The 26,156-nt window shown below is 44.4% G+C and overlaps 1 protein-coding gene across 2 annotated transcripts in view; it reads right to left on the bottom strand.

Moving 5' to 3' along the window:
* Window positions 1–14,080, bottom strand: part of kansl1b (KAT8 regulatory NSL complex subunit 1b) — a 292,755-nt gene extending 278,675 nt beyond the window's left edge. Inside the window, exons 1-2 of one of the 2 annotated variants that reach the window (XM_043675343.1) lie at window positions 13,908–14,080; window positions 5,006–5,151 (exon numbers count right to left, since the gene is read on the bottom strand). The gene's annotated coding sequence lies outside the window, so the exon portion shown is untranslated. Of the gene's footprint in view, window positions 1–5,005; window positions 5,152–5,258; window positions 5,275–13,907 lie in introns of those variants that run through there. The other variant, XM_043675344.1, reaches the window with a different exon arrangement.
* Window positions 14,081–26,156: the final 12,076 nt, after the last annotated feature.

The following is a 26,156-nucleotide window of genomic DNA, read 5'->3' as shown; positions in this document are numbered from 1 at the left end:
TTTATCTTACCCCTTCTTGCCTGTCTCAGAGGGACATATTTATTCATCACTTGCAACAACTGTTCCTTAAACAGTCTCCACATGTCTATAGTGCCTTTACCATGGAACAATTGCTCCCAATCCATGCTTCCTAACTCATGTCTAATCGCATCATAGTTTCCTCTTCCCCAATTAAATATCCTCCCATTTTGCCTAATCCTCTCCTTCTCCATAGCTATGTAGAATGTGAGGCAGTTGTGGTCACTTTCACCAAAATGCTCTCCCTCCACAAGATCTGATACCTGCCCCGGCTCGTTTCCGAGCACTAAGTCTAGAATGGCCTCTCCCCTCGTCGGCCTGTCAACGTACTGAGTTAGGAAACCCTCCTGAACACACCTTACAAAAACAGCTCCATTCAAATCTTCTGCTCGAAGGAGGTTCCAATCAACATTGGGAAAGTTAAAGTCACCCCTGTAGCTTCTATCTATCATCTTCTCAGCCTCTCGAATAATCCTCAGTTCATCCAACTCCAGCTCCAGTTCCCTAACGCGTTCTGTGAGGAGCAGAATCTGACTGCATTTCCTGCAGATGAAGTCGGCAGGAACATCGGTGGTCACCCCTACCTCAAACATCCTGCAGGAGGAACATTCCACTGCCTGCGCTGCTATTACTCTACACTTAGTTTCCAAAACAAGAACACTGAGTAGCTTACCTGTGGACTTTAAAGTTAGGAGGAGGAGGAGGAGAATGGGAGGGAGGCCCTACTTTGTAGGGCCTGGGGTCTAGAACACACCCACTCAAATATCAATCACTTCTGTGCCCAAGTCGCCAATCCATTTATATACTGTTGTACCCTTGCACAATCGGTGGCACTATCAGTAACTCCACCAATCTTCATGTCATCTGCAAACTTACTAATCAGACCACCCACATTTTCCTTCAGATCATTCATATATACTACAGACAACAGAGGACCTAAGACAGATCCCTGGGGAACAGCACTAGTCACCCATCTCCATCCTGAAAAACACCCTTCCACCACTATCCTCTTCTTCTATGACCAAGCTAGTTTTGTATCCACCTAGCCAGCTCACCCCAAATCCCATGTGCTATTAGTTTTTATACTAATCTGCCTCATGGAACTTTATCAAATGCCTTACTACAGTCCTTGGATATAACTCAGACACAGTCCTTAGACGTTTCTCTCAGAAGGGCAGTCCACATGACCTACTTGGGCTATTAAAATCAACAAGAGTGTTACACTCATTGGAAGATAAAGTGAGAGTGATCAAAGGTGCCACATCTGTACTAGAATATAGGTCTTTCCTTGGGCAGATGAATTATTAGGGAAAGTTCATACATAACCTGGCCTCCATCCTGGCAACTTTGTAGCAACTCTTCAAAAAAAGGTCAGCCTTGGAAATGGTCACACAGCCAAGCCATAGCTTTCAGGGAAGTGAAGAAACAGCAAGTGTCCTCTCAGATGCTGGCACATTATGACCCCTCGTGAGATCTGGTAATGACATGTGATGCCTCCCCGTACAACATTGGCGTAGTATTAGCTCACAGGTGGCCAAATGGAGAGCAACATCCAATAGAGTACGCAGCCAGAACTTGGGTTGATGCCGAGTGTAAATATGCCAGAAAGAGGAGGAAGCTTTGGCGGTCATATTTGGAGTTAGGAAGTTCCAGCAATATCTTTACCCTCATAAATTTATAATAATAAGACCACAAACCAGTCAGGTCCACTTAAAGAGGACAAGGCAATGCTGCTAATAGCTTCAGGCTGAATTCAGCAGTGGGCTCAAATACTACGTGGGTATAATTAAAAGTTGGAACACAGGCTGGGAGGACAAGTAGCAAATGCAGATGAATTTGAACTGCTTCCCACTGGCAGATACACCACCGGTCATACCGCCACTGGAAGAGACCATAATGGTTTTAAATTTTCGGCACACAGTTCCAGTCACAGCTGACAATATCAGACTTTGGATGCTGAAAGATCCAGTCTGAGCAAAACTGAAACAGCTGGAGGTGAAAGAACCCAAAGGGCCATCACAACCAGAACTGTAACCATTTTGGACCCCAACAGGCAAGATCACAGTAGAGAATGGCATATTATTCCGGGGAGCAAGAGTGACTGTCCTGAGCAAAAGTCTCTGCAGAAACTGGCTGAACTTCACCAGGGTCATCCAGGGGGTTTCCAAATGAAAATGTTGGTGAGAAGTTAGACCAGGGAATCTTGGATTCCCTTGCCGAAACAGAATCCATTTACATCTGCCCTAAGACAATTCAAAGACACTGCCTTCTGAGGCAGCAAGTTCTCAAGGTGCAGAACCCTCTGAGGAAAAAAAAAGTCATCTGTGGTGCCCAATTTTACAACAGTCACAATAGAAAACAACTTTTCCATTTCCACCATGTAAAGACCATTCAGGTCCTCACAGACTTGAATCAAATCATCTCTCACTTTTCTATACTCCAAAGGAAACCATTCTCCAAAGGAAAACAGCGATAGCTGCCAAGGGGATCAAGAATTTTGGAGAAAAACTGGGAAAATGTGGTCAAGAAACCTATCAGCCAAGATTCAATGGCAGAGCAGACTCGATGGGTCGAATGGCCTAATGTCTGCTCCTGTGTCTTATGGTCTTATCTTGTCTTATCTTATGTCTATTTTGGTGCTGCATGTGAATTTAGTCACCATACCTTCACTTCCCTTAACTAAATCACTGATGTACATTTTAAAAAGTTGAGGTCCCAGCATAAACACCTTTGGGGCTCCACACATCATGTTCTGCCAATCGGACAAAGAACCACTTTTGTATGCTCTGTTTTCTATGAACCAACCAATCTTCTATCCATTCCAATATGTCATCCCCTGGACCAGATTTCCATAGTCAACTTTGATCAGGCACCTTATCAAGTGCCTTCTGGAAATCCAAGTTCAGTACATCTAATGTCTCCCGTTTATCCACAAAGAATATTTTTCTTTCAAAGTTGTCTAATAATTTGATTAGACATGATATCTCTTCCACAAAACCATATGGACTCTTCCCAAATATCTGAGGTTTTCTTGTTTCGCAGCTATAATCTGTTTAATGATCAATTTTAACACTTTCTCCAGGACAGATTTCAAGCTAAATGGCCTGTAGCTTTCTGTTTTCTACCTCCTTCTCTTTTTGATTAGAGGGGTTGTATTTGCAACTTTCCAGTCGAATGGAACCTTCCCTAAATTACAAAGATAATCCACATTAATTGTTCAGAGTTTTGGGAACTTTTTGGTCCAGAACAGCATTGTTCATAAATCCAACAATAAGCAAAGAAGATATTTAACTGCTGAGGGCATTGTAGCTAAGTCTGATGCTATCGTTTCCTGAGTTAATTTATTCCTCTTTCCTCTAATTTCCCCTCTTCTTACGAGGGGTACGAGTTCCACAACATTTTTCAACCATTAGAAGGCAGCTCGTTCACACAGACCAGAATCAACATGGGGACTTTTCATTCCGCGAAAATACTTTAATACCCTCATCCAGCTAGTTCCATCTATCCTCAGAAAGAAACAAATTCCCAAAGGCATTGTACTTTGTATCACACCCAGTAATGATGGCTCCTTTGTGCTGTTCATGTGTCATCCACTCTGAGCCAGGATGATTGACTCAGAAGAAATTCTTTTGAGAGAAAATTTATTTTTATCAGAAGAGCGTACAAATATTTAGCATGCTTCCCATTCAAGCAGCATCACATACAAACTTTTTCACATAAACAATATAGGCTACATAGGGAAATATTGGTATTGGTCCTTCACTGAACTAGTAATCCAGATGCCTAGACTAGTGATCTGAGGGACATGGGTACAAATACCACAATAGCAACTGATAGAAGTTAAACTCAAATCTGTAAACAGAATCTGGAACTGCAAGTATGTTTCAGTAACAGGGACCATGACAGCTCATGTTGCAATAAATAATTTGTTTGACAGATGTCCTTTACGGAAAGAAGTCCACTATTCTTACCAAGTCTGGTCTCGATATGAACCCAGATCCAATGTGATTGACTCAAAACTATATGTTCAAATTACCTCACAAGCCATTCTGTTCAAGGACAATTAATAATGGATACTGTTAATGCTATCCACATTTCACTGGACGGTAAAAAGAAAACATTGCTAAGGAGCTCCATTACTGTTCCAGATAAAACTGGGAAAGACAGACAGACCACTATGCAGCTGACATCAAATTTGGCCATTCAGATATTGGTCTATGATCAGAGGGGTCCTCCCATGCTAGGAGCTAACACAATGACTCAGACTACACAGAAAAAGGCACTTATCGTTAACAGTGTAAGATAAGAAAAAGCCTTTGTTCATACCAATTAAAGCTGCCACAGACACTTTTCTATGGGTTTGTTAACCAGCAAACTGAAATTTCAGCACTGTGATCTTCAGACCATAACTTCACAATCTGAGGCAAGAAACAAAGATGGACTTCATTAAGGCCCTGTCATACATAATTTCCAACAGCCTGGTCTCTCTGATGTACAACATTGCATGGGATACACATGCAAACCTGCAAATTATTGCTGACTGACAGATACTCTACTGATCAGCAGCTGCCTTTCTTGCAGTGCCACCAACTCTAGGTTACACCCACTGAGTCAGTGAACAATGCAGCAAACCATGCTATTCTGAATCAGCACCAGACTGGAAACACAAGTCAGAAGTCTCCATCCAAGTGCTCACTGCAACAAATTTACAAATGTCATATTTTTAAATATTTCATGATTCTTATACTGATCCACTTCCTTTCCTGAGCACAGGTGCTGATGGGGCAGCATGTGATGTACAGACTGGCAGTGGGGACTGGAAATCAGTCACTGTTCATCCATGTGGGGAACAAGTGAATATCCAGCTGGCTTGTGTCACTCCCACTTCAAATTCATGTTGATATATTCAGAGTGTCAGAATATGGAATTCGTTTCAACTTTCTCCCCTTCCCTAACAAATTAGATATTCATGCTGGAAACTACTTACCTTCTCGGACCTCATTCAAACTGAATGTGCCATCAGGCTGTTGAACCATATTCAATCTCCTGGCCTTCTCCATAATCCTTGCTTTTCAGCAGCATTCGCTGGCTCAAGAGTCCTGAACCTTTCTGCTTTTCAAGGCAGCAAAATCACTGAAACAAACCAAAAGTAGGCAGCTGAGCTCACATCAAAAGTTCAAGCACAGTCGTCTATTCAGTCTCTTGAATCTAATCTACGATTTAATCAGATTATAGCTCACCTTCAAATTCATCTCTACAGGTACTCTGGGATAGAGACAGAGAATTTTCATGATTCAGAACCCTCAGAAATTTCTCCTGTCAGTCCAAAATGGCTTTTTCCTGAGATTATGAACAGTTCTGAGGAAGGGTCACTGGACCTGAAACATTAACTCTGATTTCTTTCCACAGAGCTGCCAGATCTGCTGAGCTTTTCCAGCAGTTTCTGTCTTTGCGACCCAACTTTCAAAGTCCAGATGACTCAAACTGTGCTCACATGACAGCACTGTCATCCGAGAAAATAATCTCCTGAGCCTTTCTTTGACTGCCTTGAAGACAAAAGTATCATGCCTGAAGTATGGGGAACAAAATTATCGACCGTATTGCAGGTCTGGTCTCAACAAAGCCCAGGAGTGCAATGAGTCTTCTTAATTTGTGTTCTAACCCTGTTCCAATGAATAAATAATAAAGCAGATGACTTCCAAATTACTTGGAAAATTATTTGCTGTACCGTATGCTAACTTTATATTTTGAGTACAAAATGAACCAGATCTCTTTGAACACTGTATTTAAGTTTCATATGACTGATTTTTTTTCTATGTTTCCTCACAAAAGTACCCTAATTTTCCCATCTGCCGCTTTTAAGCTCATTCATATCTAAGTCCTTTGACAGACCCCTCATTGCAGTGCAGGGCTTTTGTTGAGACCAGACCTGCAATACGGTCTATAATTTTGTTCCCCGTATTTCAGGCATGATACTTTGGTCTTCAAAAGTATATTCCTTACAGTTTTCTATCATCAGAAAACTTGAATGTATTAAACTGCGTTCCTGCTTCGAATCATTCATAGATTCAGGTACAATAGTCAAGACCCAAATCATTCATCACACTCTTCGAGGAGAAAGTGAGGACTGCAGATGCTGGAGATCAGAGCTGAAAATGTGCTGCTGGAAAAGCGCAGCAGGTCAGGCAGCATCCAAGGAACAGGAAAATCGACGATCGGGCATAAGCCCTTCTTCAGGAAGAAGGGCTTATGCCCGAAATGTCGATTCTCCTGTTCCTTGGATGCTGCCTGACTTGCTGCGCTTTTCCAGCAACACATTTTCAGCATTAATCACACTCTGCCAATCGAGAAATGACCCCATTATTCCCACTCTCTAGTTTATATTGTTTGATCAGATTTCCACACCCCTTGAGTCTTTTACCAAGTCATGATGCATTACTTTATCAAATGCTTTCTGAAAATCCAAGAATTTTGCATCTATGATCGACTGTGCTAGTTACATGTTCTGCTCAAAGAATTCAAATTGATCTGTAAAAACATGCTTTTCTTTTTATCTAACCATAGTTACTCTGCTCAGTCGGTGATTTTCTAATGCCTGTCACCAGTCCCTTAACAACAGATTCCAATATTGCATTGCAACAGAGTGGCACAGCAAGGGTGTGCTGGACCCATAACCTAGAGGTCAATGAATCAAAACCATCCTCTGCTAATTGTACGTGCACATTGCCGCACCAGTAACTGTTGTTCTGTTCCATATGCGGCAGAGACCAGGACCTACTGGAATGCCCAACTTCATTAACGCACACAGCCCGACTGCCAATGCTGGAACCGCGACCACAACAACCGAGCAACTACCTCCTTACCGGCTTTTCAAAGGCCCAATCTGAAAGCTGATCAGAGACCCGACTCTATAGCCCTCTGTTGCGCAGACTCAGCATCCTGGCCCAATGAGACCCAGAGCTAGTCTCATCAGAGTGCACAAGGCGTCAGATCCTGTGTGGACCAGCTGGCAGGAGTATTTGCAGATATCTTTTATCTCTCCTCAATCCAATCTGAGGTTCCCAGCTGCTTCAAGATGACCACTATCATCCCAGTTCCAAAGAAAAAGTGGAGGCACGTTCATGGCAGTGGTTAATACTGCTGCCTCACAACACCAGGGACCTGGGTTCAATTCCAGCCTCGGGTGACTGTTCTGTGGTGTTTGCACATTCGCCCTGTCTCTGCATGGGTTTCCTCAGGGTGCTCCTGTTTCCTCCCACAATCCATAGATTTGCAGATTAGGTGAATTGGCCAGGCTAAATCACCCATAGTTTTCAGGGTTATGTACATTACGTGCATTAGTCAAGGGTAAATGTAGAGTTAATAGGGTAGGGGAATGGGTCTGGGTGGGTTACTCTTCGGAGAGTCAGTGTGGTCTTGCTGGCCTGTTTCCACACTGTAGGGATTCTATTCTGTGAAACATCAGGCAACCATGCCTTAATGATGACCATCCAGTGGTTTTGGTATCCACCATTATGAAGTGCTTCAAGAAATTAGTAATGGCACACATTGACTCCAGTCTCCCAGATTGCCTTGATCCACAACAATTCCCCTACCGTTACAACAGCTCCATGGCACCTGGATAACGAGGACATGTCAGACTCCCATTTATTCACTTCAGCTCTGCTTTTAAAATCATCATTCCAAACAAACTCCTCTCCAAACTCAGACACTTAGGACTCTGCTCTCACCTCTGCAACTGAATCCTCAACTTCCTGACCCACACATTGCAATCAGTAAGGAGAGGCAATAAGTTTGGGAAGGTATTTAATTGGGAGCGGGGAAATTAAACTGCTATTAGACAGGAGCTGAGGAGTATACATTGGGAACAATTGTTCTACAGGAAAGCACAACAGAAATGTGGAGGCTGTTTAAGAAGCACTTTTTTTGAGTGTTGGATAACTTTGTCCCACTGAGACTGGCAAGGAATGGTAAGGTGAAGGAGCCTTGGATGACAAAAGCAGAGGAGCTTCTCGTCCAAAGGAAAAATGAACCTTACTGAAGGTTGAGGAAGCGAGGATCTTGCACAGCTTTAGAGGATTACAAGGTAGCTTGGAAAGAACTCAAAAATGGACTTCACAGAGCTAGGAGGGGGCACGAAAATGCCTTGGCGGGAAGGATTAGGGAAAACCCAGAGGCATTCTACATAACATGAGGAATAAGAGAATAATCAGAGTAAAGCCGATCAAGGATAGTGGAGGGAACTTGTGCCTGGAGTCATAAGCGGGAGGGGAGTCCCTAAATGAGTTTTTTGCTTCTGTGTTCACTAGAAAGTGGGGCCTTGTTGATAGTGAGAACACTGTGGACCAGGTTCATAGGCTTGAACAGATTGATATTATGAAAATGGATGTGTTGAAAATTCTGGGTAGCATCAAGATAGATAAGTCCCCAGGGCGGGACCAGATATATCCAAAGGTTACTATGGGAAGTGAGGAATGAGATTGCTGCATCTCTGGCGATGATCTTTGCATCCTCACCAAGTGAGTAGTACCGGATGATTAGAGGGAGGCAAATGTTGTTCCTCTGTTCAAGAAAGGGAATAGGAAATCCCTGGGAATTACAGACCAGTCAGTCTTACATCTGTGGTAAGCAAGGAACTGGAAAGGATTAAGAGATAGGATTTATGACTATTTGGATAAACATAGTTTGATTAAAGATAGTCAGCATGGCTTTTTGAGGGACAGGTCATGCCTCACAAGCCTTATTGATTTCTTTCAAGATGTGACGAGACAAGTTGACGAAGGTTGAGCAGTGGACATAGTGCATATGGATTACAGTAAGACATTTGATCAGGTTCCCCACAGTAGGCTCATTCAGAAAGTTAGGAGGTATGGAATGCACAGAAATTTAGTTGTTTGGTTACAGAATTGGCTGGCCGAAAGAAGACAGTGAGTGGTATTGGAGTGAAAGTATTACACCTGGAGGTTGGTGACCCACAGGAATCTGTTCTTGGGCCTCTGCTTTTTGTAATTTTTTATAAGTGACTTGGATAAAGAAGTGGAAGGGTGGGTTACTAAGTTTGCCGATGACACAAAGGTCGGTGGCAGTGTATATAAAGTTGAGGGCTGTTGCAGGCAACAACAAATCACTGACAGGATGCAGAGCTGGGCTAAGAAGTAGCAGATGGATTTTAACCTGGATAAATGTGAAGTGATTAATTTTGGAAGGTCAAATTTGAATGCTGAATACAGGGTTAAAGACAGATTCTAGACAGTGTGGAAGAACAGCGGGATCATGGGGTTCATGTCCAATAATCCCTCAAAGTTGCCACTCAAGTTGATAGGGTTGTTAAGGCGGCATATGATGTTTTGGCTTTCATTCACGAAGGATTGAGAGCAGTGAGGTTTTGCTGCAGCTCTATAAAATCCTGGTTAGACCATACTTGGAATATTGTCTCCAGTTCTGGTTGCCTCATTATAGGAAGGATGTTGATGCTTTAGAGAGGGTGCAGAGGAGATTGACCAGGATGCTGCCTGGATTGGAGGGCTTGTCTTATGAAGAGAGGTTGAGTGAGCTAGGGCTTTTCACACTGGAGAGAAGGAAGAGAAGTGACTTGATAGAAGTGTACAAGGTGATTAGAGGCATAGAGTAGATAGCCAGAGACTTTCCCCCAGGGCAGAAATGGCTGTCACGAGGGGTCATCATTTTTAGGTGACTGCAAGAAGGTATAGGGAAGATGTCAGAGGGAGGTTCTTTACATAGAGTGGTGGAATGCACTACCAGTGGTGGTAGCAGAGTCAGAGAAATTAGGGACATTTAAGTGACTACTGGACAAGCACATGGACGGCAGTAAATTGAGGGGTGTGTAGGTTAGGCTGATCTTAGATTAAGATAAATGCTCGGCACATTGTGAGCTGAAGGGCCTGTACTGTGCTGTACTGTTCTATGTTCTAACACCTCCTCCACGATAATCCTCCACACTGGTGCTCCACAAGGCTGCATACTCAGTCTCCTTACACACTCATAATTGTGTAGCCAGTCAATTCTAACTCCATTTCCAATTTCGCTGATGACACCAGCAGAGTGGGTCAGATTTTAAATAATGATGAGACAGATTACACAATATAGGAAAGAGATCGAGCAATTAAGGGCATTGTGTAAAGACAACAATATCTCCCTCGATGTCAGCAAAATGAAGGAGCTAGTCATTCATTTGAGGAAGCAGAGTGAAGGACATGCCTCTGTCTGCGTCATTGGTGCTGAGGTAGAGATGGTCAAGAGCTTCAAGGTCCTTGAAGTAAATATTACCAACAATCTGTCCTGGTCCATCCATGTCAATGCTAAAATCAAGAAAACAAACCAACACCTCTACGTCCTCAGAAGGCAAAGAAAATTCACACGTCTGCAATGATTCTTACCAATATGCACCATAGAAAGCATCCTATCAGGATGCATCACGCTTGGTACTGCAACTGCTCTGACCAAGACTGCAAGAAATTACAGAGAACTATGAACCCAGCCCAAACTAACCTTTCATCCACTGACTCAATCTATACTCCCTCAGAAAAGCAGTCATCATAATCAAAGACCTCTTCCACCCCAGTTATACTCCCTACCACCTTGTTCCGTCAGGCAGAAGATAAAAAAAGTTTGAAAACACTTCCAATTCCAGCTTATTCCTCAGTGGTAACAGACTTCTGAATGGACCTCTCAGATATTCAAGATGATCCTCCTCTGCACTTTCTCTGCAGCTGTAACACTATATTCTGCATTATGTTCTATCACTCTGGCATACCTAAGTAAGTTTGATTTGCCTGTTTCTCACTCTGAGTACATGTGACAATAATAAATAAAATTAGCACAGTGGTTGCAAAACTAACTGGCCCATGTACACAAACAGCTGAATTCGGAGGAGTGGACCACTTGACTTGTTCAACTTACAGCACTCGACAGTAAGATCCTGCCTGCTCGGGTTACTCCGCATTCCTGCCTAGCCCAGTAAACATTCACCCTCTCGCTTTGGCAAGAATCTACCCAGCTCTGCTTTAAAAAAATTCAAAGTCTGTTTCCACCTCATTTGAGGAAGAAAGTTCTGAAGATTAATGCCTCTCTGAGAAATTATTTCTTCTCATCTTCATTGGATGACCCCTTTTTTAAACAGTGACTAGATTCTCCAGCAGTGAACTTCCTTCTCACAGGCACACTGTCAAACCACCTCAAAACTTTTCATGTTTCATTCCAGCCATCTCTTCTTTTTCTACACTCCAGATACATCAGGCATCGCCTATCCAATCGTTCGCATAGAACAACCTGCCCATTTCCAGGTATGAGTTTAGTAAACATTCTCTGAACTATCTCTCATGGTCTCAAATCCTTCCTTAAACAAAAGGTTGATGCTGAACACAGATGTGGTCTCACCAGTACACAGTACAAATGAAGCATAACCTTCCTACTTCTGTATTCAATTCCCCTTGCAATAATTGATAACGTCAAAGATATTTTCTAAACAATTATTCAGTGATGTCATTGCATACCTTTGGAGCTACTGAGATAGGAACCTGGGTCTCAATACAGAATCCCTACAGCACTAATATCGTGGGATTCCATCGAGTAGAAACTGAGTGAATTAGCCATACTGTGGCGATATGAGAAGGTCAGAAACTAGAAATCATGTCATGAGAAACTCACTCCTGATTCCCCAAAGTCTATCTATAATCTACAAAGCACAAACCATGAAGGCAATGGAATATCCCCAGTGACCTGGATGAGTGCAACTCCAACAACACTCAAGGAGGTTAACACAATACAAACTAACCTTGATTGCCACCACAGCCACTCTCTACACTACCAACACTCAACGTGTATCATCAATGACATGAACTACACAAATTTACAAAGCCTCATCCAACAGTACCTTCCAAATCCAGTCCGACTACCATCTAGCAGGGCAAGGGCAGTAAATACTTGGGATGACTACCACATGCAAGTTACCCTTCGAGCCACTCACCACCCTGACTTGGAAATATATTGCTGTTCCTTCAATGTCAAAATTCCTCGAATTCCCTCCATTACATCATTATATGTCTACTGAAAGCAAATCACCACTATCTTTCAGGGTAGATAGAACAGGGCAACAAATGCTGGCCCAGGAGCAAGAGCCACATTCCATTACAGTCAGAAAGTAATCAAGATGTGTAGACAGAAACAGACCATTCAGTCCATGCCAACCAGATATCCTAACCTCATCTCGTCTCATTTGTCAGTACTTGGCCCATATCCCTCTCAACCCTTCCAATTTGTATACCCGTCCAGGTATATTTTAAATGTTGTAACAAAAATGCTCCTATATATCTATTACAATACATGTTAATCTAATTTGTTCATCACTCTTATTTACACAACTGGTTTCAGGTTCAAAGATTCCAATTTGAAACCCAAGAACGCCTGAGATTTACGATAAGGTTGAGACTATCATTTTATGGTCATTCATCCCGAGAGGAATGTTTTACTGAGAGAGTCACAGCTTCTTCCCAGCCCTTCCCTGCGCTTCCCAAACTTAACATCTGATCCTGAATGACAGCGATAACAAAGTCCGGTATCATCCCACCCCGAAAACCGGCCACAATCCACTCCAACAACCGGCCATGTCCCACCCCAACCAGCCACATCCCACCCCGACAACCGGACACATCCCACCCCGACAACCGGCCACATCCCACCCCGACATCCGGCCACATCCCACCCCCACCCCGACAACCGGCCACATCCCACCCCGACAACCGGCCACATCCCACCCCGACAACCGGCCACATCCCACCCCGACAACCGGCCACATCCCACCCCGACAACCGGCCACATCCCACCCCGACAACCGGCCACATCCCACCCCGACAACCGGCCACATCCCACCCCGACAACCGGCCACATCCCACCCCGACAACCGGCCACATCCCACCCCGACAACCGGCCACATCCCACCCCGACAACCGGCCACATCCCACCCCGACAACCGGCCACATCCCACCCCGACAACCGGCCACATCCCACCCCGACAACCGGCCACATCCCACCCCGACAACCGGCCACATCCCACCCCGACAACCGGCCACATCCCACCCCGACAACCGGCCACATCCCACCCCGACAACCGGCCACATCCCACCCCGACAACCGGCCACATCCCACCCCGACAACCGGCCACATCCCACCCCGACAACCGGCCACATCCCACCCCGACAACCGGCCACATCCCACCCCGACAACCGGCCACATCCCACCCCGACAACCGGCCACATCCCACCCCGACAACCGGCCACATCCCACCCCGACAACCGGCCACATCCCACCCCGACAACCGGCCACATCCCACCCCGACAACCGGCCACATCCCACCCCGACAACCGGCCACATCCCACCCCGACAACCGGCCACATCCCACCCCGACAACCGGCCACATCCCACCCCGACAACCGGCCACATCCCACCCCGACAACCGGCCACATCCCACCCCGACAACCGGCCACATCCCACCCCGACAACCGGCCACATCCCACCCCGACAACCGGCCACATCCCACCCCGACAACCGGCCACATCCCACCCCGACAACCGGCCACATCCCACCCCGACAACCGGCCACATCCCACCCCGACAACCGGCCACATCCCACCCCGACAACCGGCCACATCCCACCCCGACAACCGGCCACATCCCACCCCGACAACCGGCCACATCCCACCCCGACAACCGGCCACATCCCACCCCGACAACCGGCCACATCCCACCCCGACAACCGGCCACATCCCACCCCGACAACCGCCACATCCCACCCTGACAACCGGCCACATCCCATCCCGACAACCGGCCACATCCCACCCCGACAACCGGCCACATCCCACATCCTCCACTCACCTCTTCCCATCCTTTACCCTTAACCCTATCTCCTCCATAATCCTGGAAGGTCACTCATTGCTCCATCACCACATCTTCGGTTGGCCGTCTCTCTCCTCTCGCTAACGCCCTCTTCCTTCTCTTCCACACCCACTCATTCCCCTCAGCAGCCCCCACTCCTCCTCCTGCTGCTGCCGCCGGAGGGGCCGGGGCCGGGGCCGGGGCCGGGGCCAGGGCCAGGCTCACAAACCCCGAGGATGCCCCCGCCCACCGACAGCAGACCCCGAACCCGAAGCCAGCCCTAAAGCTCATCCTGGCCCCGGTGACAGCTCCACCCGAGAGCAAGGCGGAGGACAGAACGAACGGCCACAGCCGGCACTGGAGCCGGAGCAGGAGCCGAGGAAGTGAAGCCAAGACCAGGCCGAGCCGCCTCCACCGTCCGGGTCGCGTTTCGGGGGCGGGGCCAGAGGGACGGGGGCGGGGTCATAGGCTCAGGGGGCGGGGGAACATGCGTTGGAGTGGGGCCACATGCCCCCGATCGCGGCGATATGCGCTGGGCGTGGCCACATGCCGTAGGCGGAGCTATATATTCAGGGGCGGAGCTACACTCTCGGTGGGCGGGGTTACACACACCCGAGCTCGACAACATGCTCGTGGGGCGGGGCTACGTGCACATTTGGGCGGAGCTGCATATTCAGGGGCGGGGTCCCAAGCTCAGGCTCAGGGACTGAGCACCGGGTAGTTTTTCGGAAAATCTCCAGGATATGTTCACTTTACACCAAAGAGCCTCACGAGTATTTGGGGTGGTTGCTGTGGTATTGGAGCCAGCACACCGCCCTTATGGTTTAACTACAGAGCCCTCGTTCAAGTTTGTCCCATATTTTTCAAAAGTTAAAAAAAGTTTATTTTTCCTTTCTTACACCCATTTCTGCTTTTTTCTACTCTTCTGTGCATAAAATCAAACCGGTTTTGGTAAAAACAAATGAAAAAGAAGTCACTGGTCCGAGTAGTATATCGGTAACGATAGTAGCTGTACGATGGAACAGAATCAATCGGGAGATAATGAGAGTATGTCACTACGGCAATGCACTAATCTTTGGTAACTTTAGTCTTTGAGGTCACTTTAATTTGGTACTAAAAACAACAAATGCTGGAGATCACTGCGGGTCAGTCAGCATCCATGGAGAGCGACAACAAGCCCATGTAGACGACAAAGCCAGATTGGTAGAGGAAGCCATGACGAATAATTCAGGGATATATTTGTGATTATTCGCCTGACCGATGCCTCTCATGGTTTTAAAGGGAAAAAAGTCCCAACCTATTCAGCTTCTCCTTATGATTCAAACCTTCTAGTTTCGGTGACATTTTTGTAAATTGGTTTTGTAAATCTTTCCAGTTTAATAACATTCTTCCTATTGTAGGGCAATCAGAATTGTATGCAGCAGTCCAAATGTGATTGTACCAATGTCTTGTACGGTGGCACAATGGTAAGCACTGCTGCCTCAGCACCAGGGACCTGGTTTGATTCCAGCCTTGGGTGACTGTGTGGAGTTTGCACGTTCTCCCTGTCGACTGCATGGGTTTCCTCCAGGTGCTCTAGTTTTCTCCTACAATCCAAAATTGTGCAGGTTAGGTGAACTGAACATGCGAAATTACCCATAGTGTTCAGGAGTGTATAGGTTAACTGCATGAGTCAGAGGTAAATGTAGGGAGATGGGATACTCTTTGGGAGGTCGGTGTGGACTTCTTGAGCCAAAAGGCCTGTTTCCACACAGTAGGGATTCTAATTCTGCTTCAGCTGTGAAGGCAAGCATGCCAAATGCATTCTTCACCATCCTATCGACCTGTAATAACACTTTCAGGGAATTATGTACCTGTACCCCTCGGTTTCCCTGTTCAACAACAGAGCCTAGGGCCTCACTATTAATGATGTTACTACTGCCCTTGTGTTTCCTTACCAAAATGCAAAACCTTCCATTTATTTGAATTAAACTCCATCTGCCATTCCTCAGCCCACTGGCTCAGTTGATTAAGATCTTGTTGGACTCTTAGATAACCTTCTTCCCTGTCCACTATACCACCAATTTGGTGTCATCTGCAAACCATGCCTCCTATGTTCTCATTCAAATCTTTATCATAAATGATGAACAACAGTGAACCTAGCACAAATCCTTGTGGCACACCACTGGTCATAGGCCTCCAGTCTCATCAACAACCCTTTACCATCATTCTCTGTCTCATACCATCAAGCTTTTACATCCAATTGACTAGCTTCCTGGCTCCCATGTGATCTAACCTTACTAACCAGTCTACCTTGAGGAACTTTGTTTCAGGCCTTGCTAAATTCCATGTACACAACTTCTACTGCTCTGCCTCCATCTATCTTTTTCATCACATCTTCAAAAAATTCTATCAAACTTGTGAGACTCGATTTCCCAGGAACAAAGCCATGCTGACTATCTCTTGCCTTTCGAAATGTATGTAGATCCTATCCCTCAGAATCCCCTCCAACAAAATACTCAATGTTGACATTAGGCTCACTGATTTGTAGTTTCTTGTCTTTTCTTTGCAGCCTCTCTTAAATAAAGCACAACATTAGCCACTCTCCAGTCTTCCAGCACCTCAGCGATGTCTGTCAATGATACAAATATCTCTGCTCAGGCTCCACAATTTCTTCCCGAGATTCCCACAATGTCTTGGGATACATTTTGATCAGGTTCCATGGATTAATCTACCTTTATGCATTTTAAGACCTCCAGCACCCCTTCTTATGTAATGTGGGCTCTTTTCAAGTCATCATCATTTACTTCCCTGAATTCTCTAGCTTCCATGTTTTTCTCCACGGTAAATGCTGATGCAAAATATTCATTGAGGATCTCACCCATTTCCTGTGGTTCTACACATAGATGGCGTCATTGATCTTTAAAGGACCCTATTCTCTCCTGAGTTATTCTTTTGCCCTTTGCTGTTTTTCATTTTTATAAATGACCTGGATGAAGGCATAGAATGATGGGTAAGTAAATTTGCGGATGACACTAAGGTTGGTGGAGTTGTGGACAGTGCGGAAGGATGTTGCAGTAAACAAAGATAAGCTGCAGAGCTGGGCTGAGAGGTGGCAAATGGAGTTTAATGCGGAAATGTGTGAGGTGATTCACTTTGGAAGGAGTAATAGGAACGGAGAGCACTGGGCTCATGGGAAGATTCTTGGTATGTGGATGAGCAGACAGATCTCGGTGTCTATGTACATTGATCCCTGAAAGTTGCCATTCAGATTGATAGGATTGTTAAGAAAGCATACTGTGTGTTAGCTTTTATTGGTAGAGGGATTGAGCTTCAGAGCCATGAGGTCATGTTGCAGTTGTACAAAACTCTGGGCGGTCACATGGAGTACTGAGTACTGTTCTGGTCGCTGCATTATAGGAAGGATGTGGAAGCATCGGAAAGTGTGCAGAGGAGATTTACTAGGATGTTGCCTGGAATGGAGGGAAGGTCTTATGAGGAAAGGCTGAGGGACTTAAGGCCATTTTCTTTAGAGAGAAGAAGATGAATAGAGATATACAAAATGATCAGAGGATTAGATAGGGTGAACAGTGAGAACCTTTTTCCTCAGATGGTGGTGGCTAGCATGAGGGTACAGAGCTATAAATTGAGGGGTGATAGATATAGGACAGATGTCAGAGGTGGATTCTTTCCTCAGAGGGTAGTAAGGGCGTGGAATACCTTGCTTGCAACAGTAGTGGACTTGGTGACATTAAGGGCATTTAAATGGTCATTGGATAAACGTATGGATGAAAATAGAATAGTGTAGATTAGATGAGCTTCAGATTGGTTCCACAGGTCGGCGCAACATTGAGGGCAGAAGGGCCTGTGCTGCGCTGGAATGTTTTATGATCTATGTTTGATGTTCTACACTTGTAGAATCATTTTGGATTCTTCTTTACCCTATCTACCAAAGATACCTCAAAGTTATCATATTTCCCCTCCTGATTTCTCTCTTAAGTGTACTCCTCTACCCTCTAGAGACCTCTAGGGATTCATTAAATCCAAGCTGTTTATACCCGACATACCCTTTTTCTAGACTAGAGTCTCAATATCTCTCGTCATCTAGTTCCCTATTTTTTGGATTAGTGGTGCTGGAAGAGCACAGCAGTTCAGGCAGCATCCGAGGAGCAGCAATATCGACGTTTCGGGCAAAAGCCCTTCATCAGGAATAAAGGCAGAGAGCCTGTGCTTTTCCAGCACCACATTCTCAACTATCAAATTGAAAGCAAATGCATACAAAGTGGCAAAGATTAGTGGGAAACTAGGGGATTAGGAATTTTCAAAGGTCAACGGAAAGTCACGAAGAAAGCTATAAAGAAAAGTAAGATGGATTGTGAGGGTAAACTAACTCAGAATAAAAATACATAAAAGAAAAATAGTTGCTAAGGTCAACAATGATCCTCTAGCGAATGAGAAGAGAGATTTAATAATGGGAAATGAGGAAATGCAAGGTGTTGAACAGATATTTTGTGCCCATCGTCACAGTGGAAGACATAAATAACATGACAATAAATGATGACAAGGAGCTATGGCAGATGAGGACCTAGAAACTATCATTATCACTAAGGAGGTCGTGTTGGGCAAGCTAATGGGGCTCAAGGTAGACAGGTCTCCTGGCCCTGATGGAATGTATCCCAGGGTACTATAAGGGATGGTAGGGGAAACAGGAGATGCACTCATGGTAATTTACCAAAATTTGATGGACTCTGGGCCAGATCCACCAGATTGGAAAATAGCAAACATGATGCCATTGTTTAAGAAAGAAGATAGACAAAAGGTAGGTAACTATAGGTCCGTTAGCTTAACATCTATCGTGGGGAAAATACTTGAATCTAAAATCAAGGAAGAAACAGCAAGAAATCTGAATAGAAATTGTTCCATTGAGCAGAAACACCATGTGTTCATGAAAGGCATGTCATGTTTAACTAATTTACTGGAATTCTTTGAGGACATTACGAGCATGGTGGATGTGGTGTATCTGGATTTCCAGAAGGCATTTCACAAGGTACATACAAAACGCTGCTGCATAAGTGGTGCACGGCATTTACGGGTAATGTTTTAGCATGGATTGAAGATTGGTTAACTAATAAAAAGCAAAGAGTGGGGTAAATGGGTGTCTTCTTGATTGGCAATCAGTGGCTAGTACTGTGCCTCAGGGATCAGTGTTGGGACTGCAATTGTTTGTAATTTACATTCATGATTTGGAGTTGCATGTCAAAGTTCACAGATGATAATAAAATGTGTGGTAGAGCAAAGTCTGCAGAGGTACACAGATAGGTTAAGTGAATGGGGAAATGATTGGCAGTCAGAGTATACTTATTGTAAATGTGAGGTCATCCATTTCGGTAGGAATAACAGCAAAATGGACTATCATTTAAATGGTGAAAAATTGTAGCATGCTGTTGTGCAGAAGGATCTGGGTGTCCTTGTGCATGAATCAGAAAAAGTTGGTTTGCAGGTGCAGCAGGTAATTAAGAAGGCAAATTGAATATTGTCCTTCATTGCGAGAGGATTCGAGGTTAAAAATAATGACGCTATGCTGTAGCTAAATACGGTGCTCGTGAAGCCATACCTGGACTAACTGTGTACAGTTTTTGGTCTCCTAATATGAGAAAGGATGCACTGGCACCAGAGAGTACAGAGGAGGTTCACTGAGCTGATTCCAGAATTAGAAGGTTGGCTTAGGAGGAGAGATTGGATCGACTAGGACTGTACTCATTCGAATTTAGAAGAACGAGGGGAGGATCTTATCGAAACATATAAAATATGAAGGGACTAGATCGGATAGAAGCAGGGGTGGGTTCCACTGGCGGGTGAAACGAGAACTAGGTGGCCTACCTTCAAAATAAGGGGCAGCAGAGGTAGGTCTGAGTTGAGAAAGAACTTCTTCACCCAAAGGATTGTGAATCTGTGGAATTCCCTGCCCAGTGAAGGAGTTGAGGCGACCTCGCTGAATGTTTTTAAGGCAAAGATAGATAGAGTTTGGAACAGTAAAGAAATTAAGATCATGGTGAGCCGGCGAATAAGTGGGGCTAAGTCCACAAAAAGATCAGCCATGATCTTACTGAATGGCGGAGGAGACTCAATGACCAGATGGCCTACTCCTGCTCCTGGGTCTTATGTTCTTATATCACTGCGCAGCTTGGTCTCTACTCGGTAGAAGCTTTCAGAAAACCAAGGTAAGCTTACACATTGGTCTTGCAGTGATTCTGTTAATGTATCTAATTGCTAATTAGTTTTATGCTGTGAGATGGTCTCTCATAGACTATATACCATGGGTGCCATTTATAAGGATAATGTCTTTCAAGGTGCATTGCAGTATTATTTTACCATTAGCTCCTGTGTAAAGTATGTCATGCTGTCATTTCAGGACATATGGTATTAATTATTTTAAAAGCATCTGATTGCCGAATACCATCAACATGGTGCCTTAGGTTAACAATTTGGAAAACCTGGTCTTCTACAGCCTGACTCTAAAAGTCATGGACATGTTTCAGTTTGTTTACCTACTTAACATTTGCCTATCTGACAGTGTGGTAATGTTGATTACCTTTGTTTTGCTCAGGGTCTGGTGTGGCCTTTAAAATCATGTTTCCTGCACATATATGCAATGTTCTTTGGTGCTTTGCAGACATGAAGAAAAGTTGGATATCTTTTGGGTAATGTGATAAATTTTATTGGTGCACTAGACTGATTGTAACAATAATGTTGGCTACATGCAAAAGTATGTAATGATGTTGGCTTGCCTCAATGGCTCCATTTTCAAAGACTGAGCCCATTTCTGGCCAGAAGATCCTTCCTGAAGGTTTGAACTGGTTAGTGATAGTTACTAATTTGACGAGCCTCCCTGGTAGATATTGTTTGGAAAAGTAGTTTTTTCAAAGCTTATTGGTGGTATCTTCTGTCACATTGGTCAATAGACTCTGGGGTTGGCTCTCTGTAATATGTGAGTTGGAGTTTGAAAATCCTGAAGTTAATTATTACATTATGCTCACCTCTGAGAACCTTCCAGATAATTTCTGCATCTTTCTGATCTCCCACAGAAAGGATAGTGATTGTAACAAAGTCAGCCATAGAATATGAGATCCCTGATCGGGGCTCTTAATCTGGGACAATCAGGGAGTCCTTTCTAACCTACATAAACAGGACATCAGAGATTCTGTTCTTTGAGAGCTGGCTCTCAGGAAACTGGGTCAGGGTCAAGAACTTTGCATGTGTAAATAAAGGGTGACTTGGTGACAGGAATCAGCCTCTGTGGAGTTATTTCAGTGGCGATGAGAGAAAAACATACTCCTGAAGAAAGTCACTCACAACAGTCCATCTATGCATTGGGGTAAGCATTTCTGGCATCCTGTCTTTCTTTCAGGAAGCTTTACTTGTTCAACGATGCGGTCGAAGACTGGGCCCAGTATGTGGAAATAATGCATTTTTTTCTGGGCAAGTGACATTGGGGCCAATGAAAAGCAATCAGTAATTCTCCTGCCAGCTTTTTCAGTTATTAGGAGCCTAACTTTCCCTGAGGCACCAGACACTAAAACCTTTCAAGAGTTGGCGTATTTGGTTAAGGAATGTTATATCCCTAAGCCTCGTCTAATTTTGAAATGCAATTGCTTTACGTGGCAGTTCAAGAACCAGGGGAATCTGTATTTTTTGACTTTCTGATAGGATTTTTGATGAGGTTAAGATGACTGACAGAGGCGTGTGCCTTTGGTTTAATCTTTAATGAGATTCTGAGAGACCATTTGGTTTGCAGGATTAATGATGTAACCATGCAAAAGTGCTGACCAGCTAAAGCCATGTGGACTTCAAACAGGCAATACACTGGCTCTGTCATTGGAAAATGCAGCAAGTGGAACATATGAGTTGCAGGGTATTCTGATGGAAGTCCTGCCAGCCCAACTGAGCTTGGAGAACACGATTTGAGTGAGGGCAATTGCATTGCCTCATTAGGACATAATCTGAACAGAGGGACTCTAGGTCAGCCTACAGCAAAACTCCAAAACAAAGCCAAGCCTCAGTTAAACAGTAAAAACTTTTTCAGGATCTGGACAGACAAGCCATTGTAATTGCTGCCAGTATGCAGACTCAAGATAGCAAAAGAGTTCCAGTCGACCTAAATTGAGACAGAGAACTCATAGTATCAAGGAGAGAGCAAGTCCACCTACACCTGCTTTGAAATGGTTAAATTGCTTCATAGAACCATAGAATCCCCACAGTGTAGAAGCAGGCCACTCAGCTCAATAAGTCCACATGGATCCTCTGAAGAGAATCCTACCCAGACCTACCCCCTACCCTATTCCCATAACCCTGCATTTCCCATGGCTAATCCACCCATCCTGCACATCCTTGAACACTTTAGCCTGGGCAATTTAGCCTGGTCAATCCACCTCACCAACACATCTTTGGACTATGGGAGGAAACCAGAACATCCAGAGGAAACCTTTGTAGACACAGGGAGAATATGAAAACACCACACACTCTCCCAAGGGTGGAATCAAACCTTGATCCCTAGTCCAGTGAGACAGCAGTGCTAACCATTGAGCTACCGTGCGGTCAATGGATAGCAATATTGAAATCAGAACCATTCAAAGTAAACATCCGGTTAAATGGTCACCCAGTTCTAATGGAGGTCAATACCAGTGCGGCTATTTCAGTGATTGCAGAACCAGTCTTTCACAAAATTCACTGTGGACTCCAACCCTTAAGTTTGCGTTAGACCTCAGCTAGACTGAGAACCTATACTGGGGATCCTTTACAGATTAAGGTCACAACTTCAGATCTGGTCTCTTATGAGAAGCAGCTGGTTCATATCGTAGTAAAAGGCTCAGATCCAAGCTTGCTGGGGTGAAATTGATTGAGAAAGATTCATCTTGATTGATTCAACATTTTACGATGAGAAAATGGTTCCTAAGTGAGGTCCTAATTAAATACCTAGAAGTTTTTCAGGAAGGTCTAGGGACTATCAAATGAGCCAAGGCCACCTTGCATGTTGACTAGGAAGCAATTCCATGATTCTGCAAGGCCTGCCCACTGCTATTTGCCTTACAGGCAAAGGTAGACGCAGAAAGCTGGAAAGCAGCAAAGGAATCATCAACCGCCCAGTTTGTGGAATGGGCAGCACCGGTCATACTGATTGTGAAGCTCGACAGGTCAGTTAGGTTTTGTGGGGATTTTAAACAGGCGGTAAACAGCTTTTCGCAGCTGGATAAATACCCAATCCTTGACAGAGGACATATACACAAATCTAGCGGGGGCTTGGGGGCAGGGGGTGCCGGGGGGGGTGGGGTTAGCTGTCCATCATGAGGCTAAACATGAGCCATGCATACTTGCAGTGGCAATTAGATGAGGATTCCCAGAAGTATGCTAAAGGTAATACCCATTAAGGTTTGTACCAAGATAGGAGACTGTCATTTGGGGTATTGTCAGCCTGTGCAATTTTTCAGCAGATGATGTGGAACATTTTCCATTTATCTAGATGACATGCTAATAATAGAGAAGACCAATAGGAGAACTTAGATAACTTGGACATAGTCCTTAGATATTTTTTCCCAGGCAGGTTTTTGCCTTAGAAGGAAAAAATGTTTGTTCCAGGCATCTCAAGTGACCTACCTGGGCTACAGAGTCAACAAGCCCATGTTGGAAGATGAAATGAGGGTGATCAAAGGCTCCCACATTTGTGGAAAAGCTTTGGTCTTTCCTTGGGCTGTTGAATTATTATGGAAAGTTCATACATAACCTGGCCTGCATCCTAGCACCTTTGCACCGACTCTTTAAAAAGGGTCAGTGTTGGAAATGGTCATGTAGCCAAGACATAGCCTTCATCCTCTAAGGTGTTGGCAAATTATTATCCCAAGCAAGATCTAGTATTCACATGCGATGGCTCCCCGTATGGCATTAGGGTAGTATTAGCTCATAAGAGAAAGTGAGGTCTGCAAATGCTGGAGATCAGAGCTGAAAATGTGTTGCTGGAAAAGCGCAGCAGGTCAGGCAGCATCCAGGGAACAGGAGAATCGACGTTTCGGGCATAAGCCCTTCTTCAGGAATCAAGAAGGGCTTATGCCCGAAACGTCGATTCTCCTGTTCCCTGGATGCTGCCTGACCTGCTGCGCTTTTCTAGCAACACATTTTCAGCTAGTATTAGCTCATAGATGACCAAATGGAGAGAAACATCCAATAGCAGGACTTTGGCTAATACAGAGGGTAAATACACTCAAACAGAGAAGGGAGGTTTAGCAGTCATAATATGGAGACAGGAAGTTGCACCAGAACCATTTACATAAATTAGTAATAATAATAGACCACAAACCCCTGCGAGGTCTATTTAACAAGGACAAGGTAGTGCTGCCCATAGCTTCAGGCTAAATTCAGCAGTGGGCTCAAATACTATAATTGCATATAATTACAAGTTAGCTAATGGAACCTGACCTGGTGCTCAAACGCACCCAGAGATGCGACAAAAACAACTTGCCTATGTTGTTGGATTCAGAACGTAGTGATTGTAATGAGGCCTGCCAGGAGGACCTCATAGAATGATTTCCCTGATTGAATCAGATTAACAGCCCCAATCAAGTAGCCCTGGTTGACAGATGTAACCAGGAGAGTCAGTGGTTCTGTTCTCTCTGACAACTGGCTCTGAGGAAGCTGGGGTCAAGATTAGATTGGTGCTGGAAAAGCACAGCAGGTCAGGCAGCATGCAAGGAGCAGGAAAATCAACGTTTCGGGGAAAAGCCCTTCATCAGCCCTGTATTTGCAGTACCCACTTCCGTCTCAGGAACCTGGATCAGTGTAAAGGACTTTCCTCCTGTAAATAAAGGGGACTCAGTGACAGGATACTGGCCCCTGTGAAGTTCTTTCAGGAAGATCAGACAAATTATTTCTGTCATGTCCCTCCTTGCCAATGGCAAACAAGGTTTTCAGAGCTCTCTTCTTGGGACAATTTTTTGATTGATCTGTTAAATAAAACTGGGTTTTGGTTTTTGATTAGTTGTCACTCAGCAAAGGTATCATTGTTTACCCAGTTCATAATGAAGTGTTTTCCACTACTCTATGAGTGTCCAAGATAATTTTATTTTAGAAGTGCAGTGCAGTGTTTCTTGATTTCTTTTATTGGTTTTGCTTCTCGCTCCTTTGTTCTTTACCTGATATGGCAATGTTTATGTCATGCCTCATAATATGAGCAGTGGACATCTCAGAGGTGTCCAGACTAGAATTAGGCAATTGGTTGCCAAAAGCTTTCATTAGCATGGCATGCTTCAAGTAAGCTGATTTAAGATGGTGTCTGTGATTTCTACACTGCCAGGTCACATGCTGTGACATATTGATCATATCATTAGCATAATTTGGAGATGCCGGTGTTGGACTGGGATGTACAAAGTTAAAAATTACACAACACCAGGTTATAGTCCAACAGATTTAATTGGAAGCACTAGCTTTCGAAGCACTGCTCTGAAAACACCTGATGAAGGACCAGCGCTCCGAAAGCTAGTGCTTCCAATTAAATCTGTTGGACTATAACCTGGTGTTGTCTGATTTTCATCATTAGCATATATCTTAAAGATATACTGATTTACTAACTATGAGATGACACATCCCCAATTGCCCTTGAACTGAATAACAGACTAGGCAATTTCAAAGGACAGTTATGAGTCAATCACATTAATGTAGATTTGGAGTCTTACATGAACTAGACCAGCTAAGGATGGATGACACATTTCCTTCTCTGAAGGACGTTTGTGAACTACAGTAAGTACATTATTAAAAAATAACTGATGATAGTTTTGTGGTCACTCTTACTGAGGCAAGCTTCATATTCCAGATTTCATGAACTGAATTTAAATTCCACCAGGTGCTGTGATGTTATTCAAACCTGTGGCTCCACAATACTTGCCTGGGTCTCTGATTTACTAGGCCAGTGACATTATAATGCTACTATCTCCCCAACTGAGACGGACAATAAACTATGATTGAATATACCACAGGGAATATATCTCAGCAAACTTCCTCAAATCTCTCATTGGGCTCATCAGATCACATTAAATTCCAGAAAGGATTATAAATCTTCTCTTTTGCTGATCTGACTTGATTGTCTATCTCAGGTGTTATTCTGTTGTGGACTTCCTCATTGGCAGCTCCCATTCTGGTTGATCACCCTTTCTTGGATCGACAACATCTTATTGGGATTGTATGATAGACCCCCTAATAGTCAGAGGGAAATTGAGAAACAAACTT

Source organism: Chiloscyllium plagiosum, chromosome 33 (assembly GCF_004010195.1).
Source record: "Chiloscyllium plagiosum isolate BGI_BamShark_2017 chromosome 33, ASM401019v2, whole genome shotgun sequence".
NCBI lineage: Eukaryota > Metazoa > Chordata > Chondrichthyes > Orectolobiformes > Hemiscylliidae > Chiloscyllium > Chiloscyllium plagiosum.
This window is presented reverse-complemented; position numbering and strand designations above follow the sequence as displayed.